General features: G+C 37.2%; 1 pseudogene; it reads left to right on the top strand.

Moving 5' to 3' along the window:
- The first annotated feature begins 16,882 nt into the window (after positions 1–16,882).
- Positions 16,883–17,815, top strand: LOC105725038 (actin-like; annotated as a pseudogene).
- Positions 17,816–20,714: the final 2,899 nt, after the last annotated feature.

Here is a 20,714-nt window from a genome sequence, read left to right as displayed (position 1 = left end):
CAAACTTTTAACTTATTCATAGTTTGACATTTAATTTATTGTCCAATATAAGATACTTTTTTACAGTGAAACAAGGTGTTATTAATAAATAATTAATAATTAAAAATGATAGATTTAAACCAGCATATATGATTACTTGCTTAGAGATTATATAGTCTTGCTGTCTTTTTTTTTTTTTTTGAGCCAGGGTCTAATATATCATCTTAATGTCTTTTATATAGGTACCATATAAGGACTTTTACATTGTTTAAAACAAATTAAACCCTGAGCAACCACAGTGGATCTATGATGGAAAAGATAAATGGTATTATTTAAGGACCTGAGAAAACACTTTACCTACTCCACACACTAAAATAACATCTTCAAAACACAATTTAGATATGCCTGGGAGTCTCCCATAGTAAAGCAAATTAAGCTTTATCAGCCATTCAGCTTTAATGTAATTAGATTTATCAAAACATTTACTGAACTTTATTTTGATTGAGATCCATAAATCCAAGAGATCCTAAATCATAGGTACCAGAAAGGGGTGTATATGAGAGAGAGAGAGAGAGAAAGAGAGAGAGAGAGGGTGTGTGTGTGTGTGTGCGTGTGTGTGTGTGTGTGTGTTGGGGATTAAGAGAAGTTATCAAGTAAAAAGTCGAAAAGGAGCCATAGGCCTTCTTACATTTAGGTCACCAGTGTACCCATAGGACTGGCCTTGATTATAGCAAGGAACTTCTACTAATGACTTCCATCTTTTTACTATTATAGAATTTTACTATTTAATTCTAGTGTCCCAATCAATTTAATGAAAAATTAATTTTTTAAAGTTTGCATGACAGGAGTGAGAAATGTAAAATTAAAAAAAAGAGCATACCTGAGAAGATTAAACAGTTTGTTAAATCCCTTGAGCTCTGTGAATAAAAAGTGCTAGATAAACACCAAATTATTATCACAGGTTTCCTCTGCTCAATTTCTATGGTTGCATATAGTACTACCAAAAAGTAACATTTAAAAAGTCTGGCCTCATTTCTCAAGATATTTCAGACATATGTTTTGCCTTAATATGTCTAGATGTAGTCTCATTCCTCCATTTCATTTTACATGTGTAGATTCAACCAACATGTATTTCAAGTGTACCTAACACTTCCTGAGATATCCACTGAGTACCTGACTCAGAATTAAACTTTTAACATTTTGTAGGTCAACCTTAAATAAGTGATAGAACAGAAAGGAGAACAGAAGGCCTATTGTGGATTGCTTTGCAGAGGAACATGAAAAAAATGAATGGCTTGAGAAGCTATGGTAACTAAAGCTGCTAGCAGAGAAATCTGACAGTCACAGAGTGTTCGTGAAGCACTGGGCTAGAAGAACAGATTTCTGATTTATGCTTCAGAGTCTGGAGATCGTGAAAATCTATTTGAGAGAGTTTAATGTGAGAAAGTCATACACTCTGAAAAATTAAGTTAGCAGAAGTCACACTGCATATGAAATAGTCATTTACACATGAATTGTGTTTAATTACTTAATAGATTAGAAAATATAGATTTATGTCTGTTTATATAGTCTATCAACAAATACCAATTTATTTAAATGCCACATAGGTAATGCAGTCTCATTACTTTTCCCGTACGGACTAGGTAATTTCCTATGCCATCTATAGCCATCCTTACACCCACATTTAAACAAAACACCAAATGTAGAGTTCTATGGATGGACAAAAATCTTGGCTCCATTGGCCACACCTACCCTAGCCTCACTTTCAGCTAAAGAAATGGGAGAAGATCCTGCAACTATCTCAGGGATTCTGAGAGCAGCAAGGTATGCCCTTTTGCCATTTTCTCCATCTCACTCTCACAATAGCAGTTACAGAAAGAAAGAAAAAATGCTTTCTGATAATTTCCCAGAAGATAAAGAGACTAAATAATACACCCAGTGGACAAATGTAGAAAATAAGATCTAGAAATGGAATATATGTATAAAAAGAGAGGTAAAGAAGAGAAGGAACAGGTGTCAAAGTAGTTATAAAGATAATAAATATAATGGTAGAGAAGACAGTTTTTAATCCAGAAAATCGATATTAAAAAGCTAAATTCTAAGTAGGAAGTTGACCACTAGCTCAATGATTAAAAAAAAACTCAAAAGTAAATATATAAGTATAAACATTTATTTAAGATAATGATACTCGTGTAAAAATTTAGTTCAGTATATGACCATTCTTTCCAACTATCATGAAGTATCTGCTTTTCAGATACTAAGATATTTCAAATGCAAATCAAAACCAAAATGAGATATCATCTCACACCAGTCAGAACTGCTGTCAGTAAAAGGTAAAAAAAAAAAAAAAAAAAAAAAAACAGATGCTGGCAAGGTTGTAAAAACTAGGAACACTTATATATTGTTGGTGGGAGTGTAAATTAGTTCAGCCATTGTGAAAAACAGTGTGGTGATTCCTCAAAATCCTAAAATCAGAACTACCATTCAACCCAGCAATCCCAGTACTGGGTATATATCCAAAAGACTATGAATCATTCTATCATAAAGATACATGCACCCATATGTTCATTACAGCATTATTCACAATAGCAGAGACATAGAATCAACTTAAATGTCCATCAGTGGTAGACTGGATAAAGAAAACATCATACGTATACACTACAAGATAGTATGCAGTCATTAAAAAGAGTGTTTCGTGTCCTTTTAGGAACAGGGTGGATCTGAAGGCCATTATCCTTAGCAAACTAACATAGAAACAGAAAACTGAATACTACATATTTTTGCTTGTAAGTGGGAGCTGAATGATGAGAATACGTGGATATATAGAAGGGAACAACAGACAGTGGGTCCTACTGGAGGGTGGAGGGTGGGAGGAGGGAGAAGTTCAGGTAATGTTAATGGGTACTAGGCTTAATACTTAATACCTGGGTGTCAAAATGGTCTGTACACCAAAACCCTATGACTCAAATTTACCTAAAAAACAAACCTGCACATGTAACCTGAACTTAAAATAAACATTAAAAAAAAAAAGAATTGAATCAGAAACTCAATCAGAAATTCAAATAAAAAAAAATTCAAAATATCTACGTGCTTAGAATTCTAAGAATTAGAATTAGAACGTGTAGGGAATACTTTCAGATATTTACATTTTGTTTAACGTTCATTTAATGTCTGGGTACTGCACAAAGTGCAGAAGAATGCCTAAGAAGAATACCAGGAAAGGTATAAAGTATAAACAAAAAGTACAAGAAAAAATATGTATGAATAGGAGCTTTTTATTTTTTAGATTTAAATTTGGATATTACCAGTATTTTTCCTAAAGAATTTGAAATGCGACATATCTACTTTGTGGTCCCAGCTCCACCCCCATTTCATGCTGGGCTTACTGACAGATTGCTCATTTACTTACCTTTCCTGGCAGAGCAAGCTGTGATATATCACTGGGAAAATTACATGTGCTTTTATCCTTTTTTTTTTTTTTGTACATTCATGTATTTGAACTATGGGAAAAAGCTAGAGAATTACAGCATATGCGGTTCTTAACAGTTGACAGATCTACTAATAATATTTTTTCCTATTGGTTCTGTTTCTGTTCTACACCTGATCTAAAGATAAATGAGAGTACATTAAATATTTCTAAACATCTTTTGTGTCAGCTCAGCAATTTCTTTTGCCAGTGCAATTTTCTATGATTCTTCCTAAGAGAGTCTGTTCTGGATTTTTCTGAAATAAGAACTTGCTGTGACCTCCTGTACTTGGGCAAAAATCCTAGTAAGTTTTGTGACATTGAATGAAAGTCTTGGAAAGCCACTCTGTTGATTAAAGAAATTTACTGGACAAGAGGATTTGTTTTCCCTTTCTGATTTAAGTTCAATTTTCCCCTTCATTTGCTAAAAGGTTTGCTGTCTTAAAGTATGGAATGGATCTTTGCCCTTTTCTGTGCTTGGACAGAACAGATTTGACTCAGGACTTTCCATACAGACACTATTTAAGCCTTAAGACATGGCTTCATGGAATTTAAAGCTTCGCACCAATAACAAATGCTTCTTTATGCTCTAGCAACCTAAAAGATGGGAAGATGTCTTGTTAAGTTTGGAATCACTGTCTTCTTCTCACTCAAAGGTCCCAAAGACCTTTCGGATATAGTTGCTTCCTATGAGGAAAATGAGAAGAAAAGGCAAAGGTAACGATTTATGCAGTAAGTATTTGTGCTAAATATTTTATGTGTATATGACCTCATTTGTATTTCAAGACAATCTTCTATCAAGCAAGAGGTACATTAAGAGACTCAAAGTTGTGGTGTTTAAATAACTCAAAATTACTCGGATAGTAAGTATTAGAGCTGGATTCAAGATAGTGGAAGGAATAGATAGGAGAGAATGAAAAACAGAGACATAGCACTGTTGGCCAGGATCATCCTGTTTTAAAAATTCTGTCCCATTGTCAGAATATATATTCAAGTAGTTTAAAAATATGTTCTATGAGAAAATTACATTTATAGCCTGAGTATCACATCTCTTGATCCTTTTTAGTTGTATTAGGAAAAAGCTGATTAATCCACCACTGTACAAATGGAAGGAAAACATGTTGTTTTTAAGAGAAGGGGGGATGATTAATAGATATGGATAGATATATTTGGAAATACATTTTTATTTTAATGTGGTCCCACCTTCTGTCTTGGACATACGGGCAGTGTGATTGTAGCATCTGTTACCATACTCATCACCCGAGTTGATTTAGCCATTCTGGCTGCTTGTACCATTTGACACTGAGTCTGTGACACTTAACCTTCAGATAGAGATCCCTAGTGGATGGTGACATTTTCATGGATTAACTGAACCTTTTACCCTTTATCTCAATGCTTTTATACTCTCAGACACAGCTTTGGTTGCTCTGTATTTACTAGGTTTTTCCTGTGTTCTTATACAATTGGGGATTGACAAATAACACATCAACCCAGTGTTACCTTGAAAATAAATTAAATCAGAATGTCAGTAAATGTCTTTCAGATAAATTTGGTTAATAATAATTAAGCTAAGTGATCATTCAAGATCTAGTCATCATTGGTATTTACTCTATATTTGATTTAAATGCTATTAACTCAGAATCACAGCTCTGCATTCAGTGTAGTGATATGAAACATTAGGTCAGAAGTCATAATGTGTTCAAGTCGTAGCTTTACAATGAGCTGGTCACATGACCTTGATCCGGTTAATTTTTTTTCTTTTTTTGGAAAATTTGATTGTTTCATTTGAAAAATGATGGACAAGAGGAGTTGGACCAGATGGCTTCTACCATCTCTTCTACGTTGAAGGTCCATGAGAATTCAAGATTTCTCAGCTCTCTTTATCAATCAAAAAGTCCAAAGTTCAAAAGTAATTCCTTCATAGAAGGAGCATGTTCATCATGTTGCCTACCATATTACTATACATAATTGTAATAGTCGTCTATTTTTGTGTAACAAATCACCACAGATGCAGCAGCTTCAAACAACACATATTTATTATTTCACCGTTTCTGTAGGTCAGAAGCCTGGGCATGGCTTAGCTGGGTTCCTGTTCTGGGTTTCACGAGATTGCAATTGTGGTACCGTATGGGCTGTGCTTTCCTCTGGAGGGTCAACTGGGAAATAATCAACATTCAAGCTTATTCAGGTTTTTGGCAGAATTTATTGCATTACAGAGTGTGACTGAAGGTCTCAGCTTTTTTCTGACTATTGGCTGGAGATTGCCCTCAGGTCTTAGAGGAACTATAGTTTCTGCCATGTAGGCTTTTCTAACATGACCACTACTATGGCTTGAATGTTTATACCTTCTAAAATTCATGTTGAAAGAATCTTCAATGTGGCAATATTGAGAGGTGGGGTCTTTAAAGAGAGGATTATGACTTCGGACTCTATCCTCATGAATGGATTAATGGATTATTTGGTTGTCATGGGTATTGAACTAGTGGCTTTATAAGAAGATAAAAAGAGACCTGAGCTATCTTGCTCAGCCCCCTTGCCATGAAATGTCCTGTGCTGCCTCCTGACCCTACAGAGAGTCCCACCCAGCAAGAAAGCTCTCGCCAGGTGCATCCCCTTGACCTTGGGCTTCTCAGTCTTCCTACATGTAAAATAAATGCCTATTCTTTATAAATTACCAGTTTAGGATATTCTTTTATAAGCACAGAAAATGGAATAAGACATCCACTTACTTCATCAAGCCCACGAAGAGAGTACCTAGTGCCAGTCTCCTAAAATGAAATCTTCTAAAGTGTAACATAATATTGACAGTGACATCTGTCATCACCTTTGCCACATTACTTACCATAATTAGAGGAGTGACATCCCATCACATTTGCTATATGATATTGGCTAGAAGCAAATCAAAACTCCTGCCCACACTCAAGGGAAGAAGATTGTGCAAAGGTATGAATACCAACAGGCAGAAATCACTGGGGTCATCTTTGGTTCTATTCACCATGATAGTATTAATAATAGATAATATGTCTGAACCTTCACCTTGTTATAGCACTTTCTAAGTCTTTATAATCCTTGCTAATTTAATCTTGACAAACATATATGTGGTACTATTAATATCTTCATTTTATCTATGCAGAAATCATCTCAAAGAGGATCAGTATCTCTCCCAAAGTAACCCAGAATAAGAATTCTTTTTTATATTTCTATGTTTGGGTTTTCAAAACTTTCATGGAAATGCACATATTCTCCTAGCTCTTTCATATACAGTTAAGGAAGCCAACCCTTAAGCAGTTAAGTGTACTTTGATTATTCTTTCATTGTCTAAATAGCTAAGCTCTACTAGAAATATTAGATAGACAAGAAAGTAGCATATATCTTTTTAAATTATCAAAGTATCTTTTATACATACAGATATGAGGGGCATGCTGACATTGGGAAGGTGGTGGGGGGGCTTGAGAGCTCACATGCTGCTCTGTGTAAGTGTTCCTATGATAAATTTTAGTACAGTTGCAACAGAATATAGGGTGAGAAGGTAAAAACTCATGATATTGTCTGTTGGAGCTATTTACCTCTGGTACACGATGAACATTTGGACAATTTTTTTTTTTGAGACAGAGTCTCACTCTGTCGCCAGGTGCCAGCCTGGAGTGCAGTGGCGTATTCTTGGCTCACTGCAACCTCTGCCTCTGGGGTTCAGGCAATTCTCCTGCCTCAGCCTCCCGAGTAGCTGGGACTATAGGCACATGCCACCACGCCCGACTAATTTTTGTATTTTTAGTAGAGACGGGGTTTCACCATGTTGGCCAGGATGGTCTTGATCTCTTGACCTCGTGATCCACCCGCCTCGGCCTCTCAAAGTGCTGGGATTACAGGCTTGAGCCACCATGCCTGGCCTGGACAATTTGTTTTTAACAACGCTGGGCACCATGTCAGACACCTCTTTCGCATGCTTGAGGATTTGGTCTCCATTTGCTCTTGCAGAACTTTACAGTGAGGCCTGGTACAGGAGATGTTATTAAGTGTGGAACCACTGATAATCTACACTTGCTTTTCCTCTGGGATTTTTTAGGCTCAATCTTTCTGGCTCTCTGCGCTTGTGGGTGAACGTGCCTCTAACACAAACCTGATTGTAAGTAGCATTGCCTGTCAATCAGGAGTTGGCTGGGCACACAGGAAAGTTGAAAGGAGGATGTACCAGGCTTTCTTCAGCTCTCCCTACCAAGGCAATACATGCAGCTAGAATCAGGTTCATTAATACCAATGAGAAATATTAGGTTTAGTCTATTTTTCAATTCACTTAACTTTCTTTTAAAAAAAAATTAAGAGGTTTATCTTTTCACAGGGTGTGTCTGTCGTGATTAATCAGATATATTGAATGGGCAAATGGTTTAATAGTTACTGCAATTTGTCACATCAGACATGGCTTATCATGCATTATTAATACTTAAATATAAAATTAGTTAAACTGGGTCTGACTTCTGTTCAAGAGAGTTATGTGTTAGCAGTAGCAAGTGTGAAAGAATGCTCAAAGGGATGGTTTAACCAGTCTTGCCATATCCTTTCCATTTTAGTATCAGGATGTCCTCATATGATAATTAAGTTGAGGAAATCTTTATTCAGCAGGAGGGCTAACAGCCATCCCATTGAGAGGCAAATGTTTCAAACTTCATTAACATGGAGACCCAACAGGTCATATAATCTAGAAAGGTGTAGTTCTTTTTTTTCCAAAGCAAGATGAAAGTTCAGAGATATATTTATTTTATTTTATTTTATTTATTTATTTATTTTTAAGGTGTCAATGGTACCACAGTTTTTTTGAGATTTGGGTAGAATCTTTCCTTGCCCCTTTCTCCTCTCCTTCTTTTATTTTTATATTTTTTTAATTTTTTGTATTGTACTTTAGGTTCTGGGTTACATGTGCAGATCATGCAGGATTGTTGCATAGGTACACACATGGCAATGTGGTTTGCTGCCTCCATCCCCCCATCACCTACATCTGGCATTTCTCCCCATGTTAGCCCTCCCTGACCTCCCCACCGCCCCCCAATGTCCCTCCCTTGGCCACCCCAACAGACCCCAGTGTGTGATGCTCCCCTCCCTGTGTCCATGTGTTCTCATTGTTCAACACCCGCCTATGAGTGAGAACATGTGGTGTTTGATTTTCTGTTCTTGTGTCAGTTTGCTGAGAATGATGGTTTCCAGATTCATCCATATCCCTACAAGGACATGAACTCATTTTTTTATATGGGTGCATAGTATATGTGCCACATTTTCCTTGTCCAGTCTATCGTCGATGGGCTTTTGGGTTGGTTCCAGGTCTTTGCTATTGTAAGCAGTGCCGCTATGAACATACATGTGCATGTGTCTTTATAATAGAATGATTTATAATCCTTTGGGTATACACCCAGTAATGGGATTGCTGGGTCAGATGGAATTTCTGTTTCTAGGTGTTTGAGGAATGTCCATACTGTCTTCCACAATATATTTATTTTTAATGCATTTTATTTGCAAACGCTAACATGTATTTATTTTGGCACTTGTACTCTTTTTCTAAATTCAGTAAACATACAGTTATATCTTTAAACATGGAGAGCAAACTTTGATAGCTGCTTTAGAACTAGATATAATTATAAAACAAATAGGAGTCCTGTTCATGTCTACATGTTAGTGTCTACGAAATAACAACAGTTTACTTTGAGGAGTATATGGAAATCAGGTCTTTTCTGTTTCTCCTCAGTCAAGAAAGGGCTTCAGTCTTGTATGTTTATCATTAACACCCACTTGGTTGATTCCTCAGGTGTTTATTCCAATGAAAGAGAGAAAAGTTTCTCTCAAGATAATACAAACTTAATTGAGGCAATAGTTGCTACCTCCTATTTCTAAGTCAAATATGACCTCCTATTCCAACTGCTTACTTCAATCCATTCTAAAGAGATGGCCATTTCTATCTAAGAAGGATCCTAGTGATCAGTCAGTCCAATAATCACTTAGAATTTAACTTTCAAACTCCAACCCATTTTAAGCAGACCAGTTTTATACTTTTCATATCTCTTTAAAACTGAATTCTTACATATATTGTCATGAACAGTTGTATTCTCATATAATTATTTGACAAAATCAGTTTCTAAGATATTCATTAATATATGTTCACTACTGTTTTTTTCCCTTCAATTCTTATTGAAAACTCATTATACAATTAGAGTCCTACTAGGTACAGTGAGATATTTAGAATTCTCAAATGAGAGCCAGGTCTGTGGAGAGATCACAATATACTTGAAAAGATTAAAATATCCAGATGGAATAAACTTATAGTTTGAGACATGTTCATACTATCTTCCTTAGAAATTTGGAGGACATGGGCAAAGGCTGAGAATGTCGGCTAAGCCCTTGTGAAAGAGTTTGAATTTGAACTTGGACAGGAGGAGGATGGCTGGGATTTAAATGGATGAAGGGTCAAGAAGTAGAATACTAAGTAAGAAGAACAATATGATGAAAGGCTTTTGGTTATAATTTTGGTGTATGTTGCACAACATGAGACTATTAACTTGATTTGTTTAGAAGGAAATGGCCTTAGGTAGATAGGATTAGGTCAGATGACAGAAGACTTTTGAAAAATGTAGACAAAGTTAGATTTTATATACCAATTGATTTGGAATTCCTCAAAATTCTGTTTGCTTCCAGAAAGTTGGCATGTTGCAAGTAGGTATTCACCCAGCAGCAGTCTAAGGAGTCAATTTTCAGATATAAACTCATGTTTGTATCCACTTGACACGTGGATTCTAGGCTTAACAGCCTGAAATATTCCTTTTTAAAGTACCACTTTTATATACAGTGGCCACTAACATGGTTAAGAACTTCTTATATTCTGTGAAAAAGATGTAGAATCATAATAGGTTAGTACAAGCAATAATCACTGGGTATTTGCAAATCTATCAGGAGGAAAACAATATTTTTTATCTGAATCTTTTCAAAATTTATCTCTGAAACTCCAAAAAGTCATATAGTTATGCCCTCCTGCCAATAAAGCCTACAAAACCTTGGCCATAATATTTTTTACATGATCACTACTGATTGGACTTGCCTCATAGACCTGATGCATTCTTTATGAATTAGCATAAGCAAAAGTGAAATCTCTCTCTGGAAGTTATGTCAGCAAAATACATTTACTATTTAATATGGTAGATTTTATGTCAGTTAGAAAGCAACTGGATTATCTTCTTTATGATATATTCTCAATGTACTTCACTTTGCTTGTATTGATGATATAAAAAATAATATCCATAGCATATATATTCATATTTTCAAGTGGTATTTCTAAGCCTTTGATACATGCAGTCAGTCAATCCTTCTTTTATAACTTGTATACAAATTCACATTCAGTCTTCTTCGTGTGATATTTTCGTGGCTAGAATTCTACCCCTCATAAAAGATGGTACCTTTCCCAATGAGATTCTGTTTTCTACAAAAGAATTACTTTCAGTAAGAATTATTTTTTATTTAACCAGAAGCCTATACAATTTTGGATTAAATTCCCAAGGCAAAATAATTTAGTAAGCCCAGCTAATATTAGTAGGGTTATTTTAATCCCATTGAAACTTTTTAGTGTAGTGAAACATCTATATCATTTAGTGGCTATCCCGTTGCTATTGCCCAGTTTCAAAAGAATTGCTTAAATTAATAGTAGAACCATAGAGAGTAAGAAGCAACATCAGGCTTCATTTCTTTCAGGGTTCTCTGACAGGTGGGGAGCACCACAAAATGTTTGATGTGCACTTTATTTATTTCTGTTGAAGCACGTAAGTATCTTTAGGATAGATATAATGAGGTGACCAGTTTACCTCTGTCCTGAACACTTCCTGCTGCGTTTACCTAGCTGTTTCACACCTTGATGTCACCTTCTGGAGATATTTGTGTCTGTATCTCTGTATAGATTTTCCTCTGTGTTTAAGCCTTAAAAAAATATTGGGCTAAGAGTGGGTGAAAGATCTCCAAAGTAATTTCTGAAATTTAAAAATATGGAGACTCTTCTTGGATCAGAAAATAACTAGGATGACAATTTAACATACTTTTCACTAAACTAGATTTACTTGGTATTTTCTGTGTGCATAATTCATTGCCATCCATTGCCAATTTATATAGAGAGAAAACTTCAGAAAATGGAATTTTATTAACATTGCACCTGTGATCTAAATTTAAGCAAGATCTTGAGGAGGATGCAAAAATGTTTGAATGAATCATTTCTTTTTGTTATTTAAAAAAAATGTTACTATTTATAAAACCTCAATACTACCTGGAATTTCTTTAAGTGAAAAATTCTACTCACCTGTAATCACACCTGGATGTACTGGATGGAATGTTCTGAGGGATTCCTGAGATGCCTGGCATTTGTTTGGCTTGTGTGTTTGGACTTAGGTTCATTAGGATGGGATGCTTCTGATACTTGAAATGCCTTCAAAGGACTAAACCTTTTGCAGTGTGCCTAGGACTTGTTTATCCTCTGAGCTGCCTTATTTTTGAGAAACTCTAATTCATTTTCAAGGAGAAGCGTTGAAGGATTGTGTTTGTGTGTGTGATTGTAGCTAGTTCACTCTAGAAGCACAGGCATGGACTAGCAGAGAGGAACAGAGATGGCCTGAGCCACAGGAGAGACTAGTTTTCAGTCCTAGTCATACAATGTCTTCAGAAAAGTGGGCGTAGGATTCTGCAGTCCACTATTCATTCTTACCACCAGATACTGCTCTTACTTCCCACACCAATAAATCATTTGAATGCAAAAGAAAAAGCAAAAAAAAAAGTCCTAGTGCTAAGAAAAGTGAGTTGGTAAGAAGACAATGAGGCGTTGGGAAAGACATTGGTTCCAGAAATTGGATTCTAGGCATGTAGTGCCAGGATGGAGGACTTTTATTTAATTTTATAGAAAAATGTTCGGGTTATTTTACACTGAGATGTGAAATCTCATTTGCAGCTAAGCCCCGGAGGGAGTGAAAGGAACTAGGAGAGCTCATAAAGACAAACGTAATAGGATTAATAAGAAAAAGGCCGAAGACATAAGCCTTTATTGTAGAAACTCAGCGCTAAATTTTAGCATTGATGAAGGGTGAAATGTCGATACTTATCCAAACAGTTGTGCCTTCAGGGTACAAAAACTGAAGGATGATGCCTTCATAGACTCACGCTCCTTGGGTAGGTTATATGCTCTTCTCAAATAAAGGGGCCACTCTGTTAGAACAAGGAGAGACCATCACCGTGTGGCAGCAGTTCCTGAACCCTCATTCACATAAATAATTCTCAGAATGTATTTTATATAATTAAAGCAAGGTTTAGGGTTGAACAATAATGCATTGAATTAAGGATTGGAAAATCATTTGATAATCAAGGGCCCGAATGTTAAATTATTTGTTTATATATTTACAACTCGAATAATACCAAATAGGCTTCTTAATCTAGAGAGTCAATTCATACGAGAGTTCCAAGTCACTCATGAACATGATTAGAATATAAGGTGGTAATCAAATTGCTCCATAGTTGCTTCGTTTTTTTCTTTTATAAATGTTGATTGCCACAAAATAATTTAGGCTAAAAATGTGTCTGCTGAGGCCATTTAAGTAACTGTATCAAAGGAACATCATCGAGTTATTTCAACTGCACACTGGTGCCTATTGTCAGGGTAGTATTGGCAGCACCTATTTTGTAACTAGATAATGATGATGTTGACTTTAGGCCAAAAGAAAATGAAGCCCTTTGAGGGTAATTTTAATCCCCAAAGGGCTTCATTCATTTTCTAATTTATGGTGCTGAACTGATTGTTTTTCAGCATTATTTTCCTAATAAGTGTATTTTTAAAGTATTGTTTTTAATGCACGATAATCATACAACTATGGTTTAGAAATAGTGCTGAAGTGTCCTCTCATGCCCAGCACTATTGGTGCATTCATGACACTTTAGGTTTCGTATTTATCATAATAGATATATACTATGATTACAGAAATATAAATTATATGTAGATATATATAAATTCTAGAACATGGAAACGTACACTTTGGTTTAAGGCAGCAACATATGCAGGAAGCTTTTTCAGTTTACATATTTTTATTTATATATTACGTATTTTTTAATTTGCATATTTTTAAATGTAAACATTTGGAAGTTTGTTTTTGACAGTCTGATAAAAATATCTATTCCTCCCTATGCATAAGTAACACCAATATACTCTCCTCCTTTTATGAGGTTGTCTTCATGAGGTGGTAGGATGGCCAAATCTTTTTTCCCTGTTTAATTCAACAATGCATTTCTGACCAAGAAACTTGTATGTAAATATAAGAATACCTTCTTGTAATGTATAACAGATTTCTTCAAATAGCAGTACCTAGTCCTGACATATCTATTAAGATAGTTTTGCAAAGGTGACACAGATTTTAATTTAGTTAATAGGAGTTCCCATTCATAAGGCTCCAAGGTATAAAATAGAGTTCCTTTTGAGAAAAGTGGGCACTTAATCTTTTAAATCAATTTAAAGGAGTTTGTTTAAGAAGAGATTTCCCTGATGGGTCACATTTCTCAAGTCTGTATTTATCGTGGCTATCACTGTGATCATGGCTATTTTTGTTTTCATCACCATTATCACGTTCAGCAACATCCCTGTCTTCACGTCATAGAGCTCCTGATTTAAAATGTTCCTCATGTACATAGCCAAATATATTAGGACCAAAATATTCAGTTTGGCTGTTTCTTGTGAAGCTGTTTGGCCTCACATGCAGATGCTGGATCCAATATTTTGAGCATCCACCATGTGCTTGGTTCTAAATGAATCCCAGCCAATGTGAAGTACTGAATGTTCTAGCCCCATCATGTTAACACACACATTGCTTATGGCCTTAATTTTACAACTCTACTCACTGGCTTATACTTCTTGAAGATATGAAAATGAGATATGAGCAAAATGTGTCCATTTTTATTTGAGCGGGTCATCAGTAGAGACATGCAAATGACAAGGTCCTGTAAACACCAGCTACACTGGTGCCTGGGCTGCCTTAATGAGCCAATTGGAATAACTACATCCAATTCAATTGGGGACACAGGGATGAGGGCTAGACTCTTGCCAAATCATGTTACTCCCAGCTCTCCAATTTTGTGGCATTTTTATTTGTACTTCCCCTTCAACACTCGACACTGATTACTCAGTGCATTTCTCGTGGAAATGCTTTTCCTCTGTCCCTTTATGAGTAAAACGAAACAAAAAAATCCTTTGATCTTTTCTTTTTCTCTTGCCTTTTTCTCAACACTTCAGGACTAGCATTAACAGTTCTAGGGAGAGAATGGCTCTTTTCTTATTTGTATAAAGGACTCATTGAGAAATGGATGATAGACCTGGTGACAAGCAAGAGAAAATGCAATTGGGTGCCTGAAGGAAGGAGTGAATATCTACCCTCATCTATCACCACTGATTAGCTGCAGTGTGAGGGAGGCAGAGACAGAGACAGAGAGAGATCGGAAATAACAAATGGATTCTGGAGAGAGACTGGGCTTCGCTGCCTGTTTTTTCTGGCTCATCAATCATCTCCCGTGTGGCTGATAGGTGGCTCTGTCACTCCTACCTCCATCCCACCTACCAGAAAATCTGTAACTGTGACAGGCATTCCCCTGTCCACAGTCATTTCAATAGCAATAGTAGATTCAGCTCCTTCACAAAATGTCTGAGAATCGGTGTCTTACTGTCTGATGTTTCTATTCTGATTTACCTTAGAAGTGTGTGTTAATGTGATTCCCATCCATTTGCTCAGGCTGTGGCCTTGCCAGTCCCTCCTTGGGGTGGATGTTGGCAGCATGCTTGTCATGTTTATCGTGCAAGCACAATGATAGGCCGGCATTACATAAAACATTTACAGGAGGTGGGGTAGGGGTTGGGAGGGTCCATAAAACTGTTGAAGCCATCCAAGTGTGAAATGGAAAGATGAAGAAAGTGTTTTCCCAAAGCCATTTATATCTGTCATCTGTTCTGGGTCTCACTTGTAATGTGTCTCCTGTTCAGTCCCTTCCTCCCACCTTTGCTACTTAGGCTTTATCTTCCTCTGGGAAAACATATCTGGAGAGGCACAGTTGTAAAGAGAGTGGCATCTTTGTACACAACAAAAACTTTTGTAGCAAAGTGTTCTGTTGACATTGTACATTCTCCAAGGAATTTACTGGCTTGGCATTCATTTGAGTATGAACATGTGAGTGGTTACCAAATCACATGATTTGTCTTTTGAAATGTGTATGAGAGAGAACATGTGTGCTACTGTTCTATCATGGCTATGTTTGCTGTGAAAGAAAATCACAGCATTTTATACAACTCTGTAAAGACACTGTTCATTTTCTTCACCCTGATCCTTGGTTCAGTTTCCATTTTTCTCTAAATTATAGACAACAGAAACCTTAATCTCACAGATCGATACGAGTTCTCAGTCTGCACAGGCTAACTCTTGAGTGTTGTTGATTAGCTGTTTGTGTATTTTGCATTTGTCCTTACCAAGAATTTTTCCTACTCAAGACTCGGATGAGCTTCAGTGAAGAGAAAGGAGAGGTACTAACACTCTGTGCTTCTATTAGTCAGACAGCGACTCATAGGATTTCCACTTATTCTCTTTTGATTCTTGCAGTTCCAGTGTGAATTGGGCATCATTAGTCTATCTTATACATATAGAAAGTGAATCCTGGACACGAACTAAAGAGACTGCAAATGGTCTCTTCCTAGGTTTTCTACTGACTCTTTTGCTATACAATGATGCCTTGATTGTCTGCTATTCCCTTGGGCTTCTCAAGCATGATGTGCCCATATTAATGCTCAGCTATCCCTTTGGAAGACACTTAGTGGCCTGTGTCTTTGGATGCACCTTCAGGAACTTCAAATTTAAACCTCAACCTCCTCTCAGCTCAAGTAATTAAAAGATAAGACTATAAAACAGCAAGAATACAGCTTAAATGAGTAAACTAGAATATATACATAGAACTGATTATTATAGATTCTTATGTCATTATTCTAATAATATTATTGCTCAGATTATGAAAATTTTTGGGGGGGAATAGAATCACAAAGAAAACTTATTATTTTAAGATCGTCCTTTATTTTTAGATTCAAATAGTGTGACCCAAGTTGACCACTCTCGGTTTGTTCAAGACTTGATTCAAAATCACATTTTTCTTATTGTAAGAACATTCCGGATATGAAAGTTTAGGAGTTCTGGAGTACATAGCCTGGTTCAGCCATTTACCAGTTGTATATTCTTGTATCTTTTGGTTAATGTCTCTGATTCCCAGTTTTCTCAACTGCAAAATGAGGATAGTGATGTGTAGGGTTCTATGAAAATTAAACTGTTGACCAGCCAGACCACTTCCACCCTGCGAGCACAGAGCATCGCCCTCACCACTCCGCCGCCTGTCCACACCCACCACCAGCGCACCATGGATGAGGATATCGCCACACTCATTGTGGACAATAGCTCCAGCATGTGCAAGGTCGGATTCATGGGTGATGATGCCCCTGGGCCATCTTCCCCTCCATCATGGGGCGCCCCAGGCACTGGGGCATGATGTTGGGCCTGAGTCAGAGGGACTCCTATGTGGGTAACAAGGCCCAGAGCAAGATAGGGATCCTAACCCTGAAATACCCCACTGAGCATGGCATCGTCACCAACTGGGATGACATGGAGAACATCTGGTACCACACCTTCTACCACGAGCTGCGTGTGGCTACTGAGGAGCACCCTGCGCTGCTGACCAAGGCCGCCTTGAACCCCAAGGCCAACTTTGAGAAGGTGACCCAGATCATGTTTGATACCTTCAACACACCAGCCATGTACATGGCCATCCAGGCTGTGCTGTCCCTCTGGCCGTACCACTAGCATCATGATGGACTCCAGTGATGGGGTCACCCACACTGTGCCCATCTATGAGGAGTATGCCTTCCCCCACGCCATCCTGCTTCTGGCTTCTGCCTGGGACCTGACTGATTACTTCATGAAGATCCTCACCTAGTGTGGCTGCAGCTTCACCACCATGGCTGAGTGGGAAATCCTGTGTGACATCAAGGAGAAGCTTTGCTACATCACCCTGGACTTTGAGCAGGAAATGGCCACAGCGGCCTCCAGCTCCTCCCTAGAGAAGAGCTATGACCTGCTGGATGGCCAGGTCATCATCACCACTGGCAACAAGCAGTTCTGCTGCCCCAAGGCACACTTACAGCCTTCCTTCCTGGGCATGGAATCCTGTGGCATCGACGAAACTACCTTCAACTCTATCATGAAGTGTGACATGGACATCTGCGAAGACCTGTTTATCAACACAGTGCTGTCTGGTCGCACCATCCTTTACCCTGGCATCGCCAGCAGGGTGTAGAAGGAGATCCCCACCCTGGCGTGCAGCACGATGAAGATCAAGATCATTGCTCCTTCCAGGTGCAAGTACTCCATGTGGATCGGCAGCTCCATCCTGGCCTCACTGTCCATCTTCCAGCAGATGTGGATAAGGAAGCAGGAGTGCGACGAGTCTGGCCCCTCTATCGTCCACTGCAAATGCATCTAGGTGGGCTGTGAGTTAGCTGCGTTACGCCCTTTCTTGACAAAACCTAACTTGCGCAGAATAGAAGATGAGATTGACATGGCTTTATTTGTTTTTTTGTTTTGTTTTTTTTGGCTTGACTCAGGATTTTAAAAACTGAAATGGTGAAGGTGACAGTAGTCAGTTGGAGGGAGCATCCCCCAAAGTTCTACAATGTGGCCTAGGACTTTGATTGGACATTATTCTTTTTTTAATAGTCATTCCAAATATTGTGAGATACATTGTTACAGAAAGTCCCTTGCCCTCCCAAAAGCCACCCCACTTCTCTCTAAGGAGAATGTCCCAGTACCATCCCACGTCCATACAGGGGAGGTAATAGCATTGCTTTCATGTAAATTATGTAATGCAAAAATTTTTTAATCTTTGCCTTAATACTTTTTTATTTTGTTTTATTTTGAAAGATTTTAGCCTTTGTGGCTGCCTCTTTTTTGTCCCCCAACTTGAGGTGTATGAAGGCTTTTGGTCTCCCTGGGAGTGGTGGAGGCAGCCAGACAAGTTCAATGAAAGTGCACACCAAAAAAAAAAAAAAAAAAGAAAATTAAAATATTAAAATGTTAAATTATGATTTAATATCTATTAAGCGCTTAGCATAATACCTAGTATATTTAGGGGTTAAGTAAAGGCATGATAGTTTATTTACTTTAAAAGTATGATTTTAAACAATCACTAAAAATTCCAAAGGCTGTCTACTAAATTATTTAAATCAATATCAAAAGAGAAATGTAAAATGGTCTAATTACTGTTATAATGATATAACATGAGCATATTATAAAGGATTATGATTTGGTTAGGGAGATACGTGCCTTGTTAAAAATTCAGTTCTATTATTTATAGCCAGTTAGACTCACAAAGCATATGTTGGGTGGGCAATAAAGAATGGTGCACTGAAGTTATGGTCTGTCAATACATTTAAAGTAAGATTGACTAGAAAATTTGAAACATATATACAAAGAACATGAGAATGAAAAGTGTATATCATTATTATTTACTAATGGTTTATACATTTTTACAGTTTTATAATCAGTGTATCCATTTTTAAATGAAAACCCTTGAAGACAAGTAACATTTATTTCTATGTATGGTGTCTTGCATGGAACACACTGTGGCTATATTTGAATAAGACTTCTATTCTGGCCACTCATCTGAATCAATGTCTTTCTATGGTTATCTTTAAAGATGTCTGGATATATTAATCCTTTCAACAACCACACTAGATTAATGGACAAGTAATTAATTAATGTACACTCTTCTTGCCTATAGTCATTAAGAAATTAGGGTAAATCTAACCTTTGCCCACATATTTCTTAGAGAATGCACCCTGCTTTAAGGAAGCCCAATATAAAACACCTTAAATTTGCAAGTAAATCAAGGGCCAATGTTTATTTTCTTAAAGGATGTCCATATGGTGTTTAGAATGAATACTTCTAGGAATACGGTAACAGTGTTGAAGTGAGAAATGCTTGTGTTATTAAACTGCATCATCGTAACAGTCATTGTTACACATCTCTGTGGCACTAACTCCTAATCTACACACTATAATTTTATTCACTCCTCTATTATGAAAGGATATATTTTTAAATCAATATAGTTGGCATATATAGGTGTATACTTGGTTTCTCATATGAATTTTATTTCTCTGATTGGAGGGGCAAAATAAACTAACAGAAAAATGCCTTTCACAGACGAAGGCCAGTAAAGAGGACATCTGTCCCTGCGGGCTTAGTTTCCCTGCCTGAAACTGTGCTAGTCTTTGGAGCTGTTGTGTGCATTCTTAGAAAGTGCAGTAGTGATGGGCGCTGAGAACTCAATCCTTACTCAATTTTGCCTACTTATGTGGAGCCATCATAAGGTTGTCAAAAGGAATCGTACCGATAATCACTAGAAAATAAAATCCTTGATTCTGGGTCAAGCCAGGAACCAAGAGAAGGTGACAATTGACTACAGTTGTGGTGTGCATAGCTGTGTATCAGGACCACTAGAAACTTTAAAATCACATATGTGACTCATGTGTGGCCTGAATTATACTTATTTTGGTCAGTACTGTTCAGAGTCAGACCAACGTAGATTCAAATACAGTTTGTGCCATTTACTAGTGAATTTAGGCAAAAATTCTTAAAAATCAGGACATCAGTTTCCAACATACCACAAAAAAGAAGGATAAATTCATATCTTATAAGACATTTTGAGAATTGAGTTAAAATAAAATATGAACCCAGCAGGTGCCTGGGAAAAAGACAACATTCAGTAAATGTTAGCTCCTTCTCACATCCATCCCCTTCATACATACATATATGAATATGGATAAGAATATATATATTATGTGTGTGTGTATCTTAGTCTTTAAGGACAACCAGGATACTGTTTTTAAAAATCCAGTTCTTGGCCAGGTGCGGTACCTCACGTCTGTAATCCCAGCACTTTGGGAGGCCAAGGCGGGTGGATCACTTGAGGTCAGGAATTCAAGACTAGCCTGACTAACATGGTAAAAACCCGTCTCTATCAAATGATACAAAAATTAGCTGGGCGTGGTGGTGTGCACTTGTAGTCCTAGCTACTCAGGAAGCTGAGGTGGGAGAATCACTGAGCTCAGGAGGCCGAGGTTGCAGTGAGTGGAGATCACGCCACTGCACTCTAGCCTGGGCAACAGAGTGAGACCCTGTATCAAAATAAATAATAA

Source organism: Aotus nancymaae, unplaced genomic scaffold (assembly GCF_030222135.1).
Source record: "Aotus nancymaae isolate 86718 unplaced genomic scaffold, 86718_ANA_hifiasm-v0.15.2.pri h1tg000011l, whole genome shotgun sequence".
In the NCBI taxonomy this organism is placed as follows: domain Eukaryota; kingdom Metazoa; phylum Chordata; class Mammalia; order Primates; family Aotidae; genus Aotus; species Aotus nancymaae.
The sequence above is the reverse complement of the archived record's forward strand: the minus strand, read 5'-3'. Positions and strand labels throughout refer to the sequence as shown.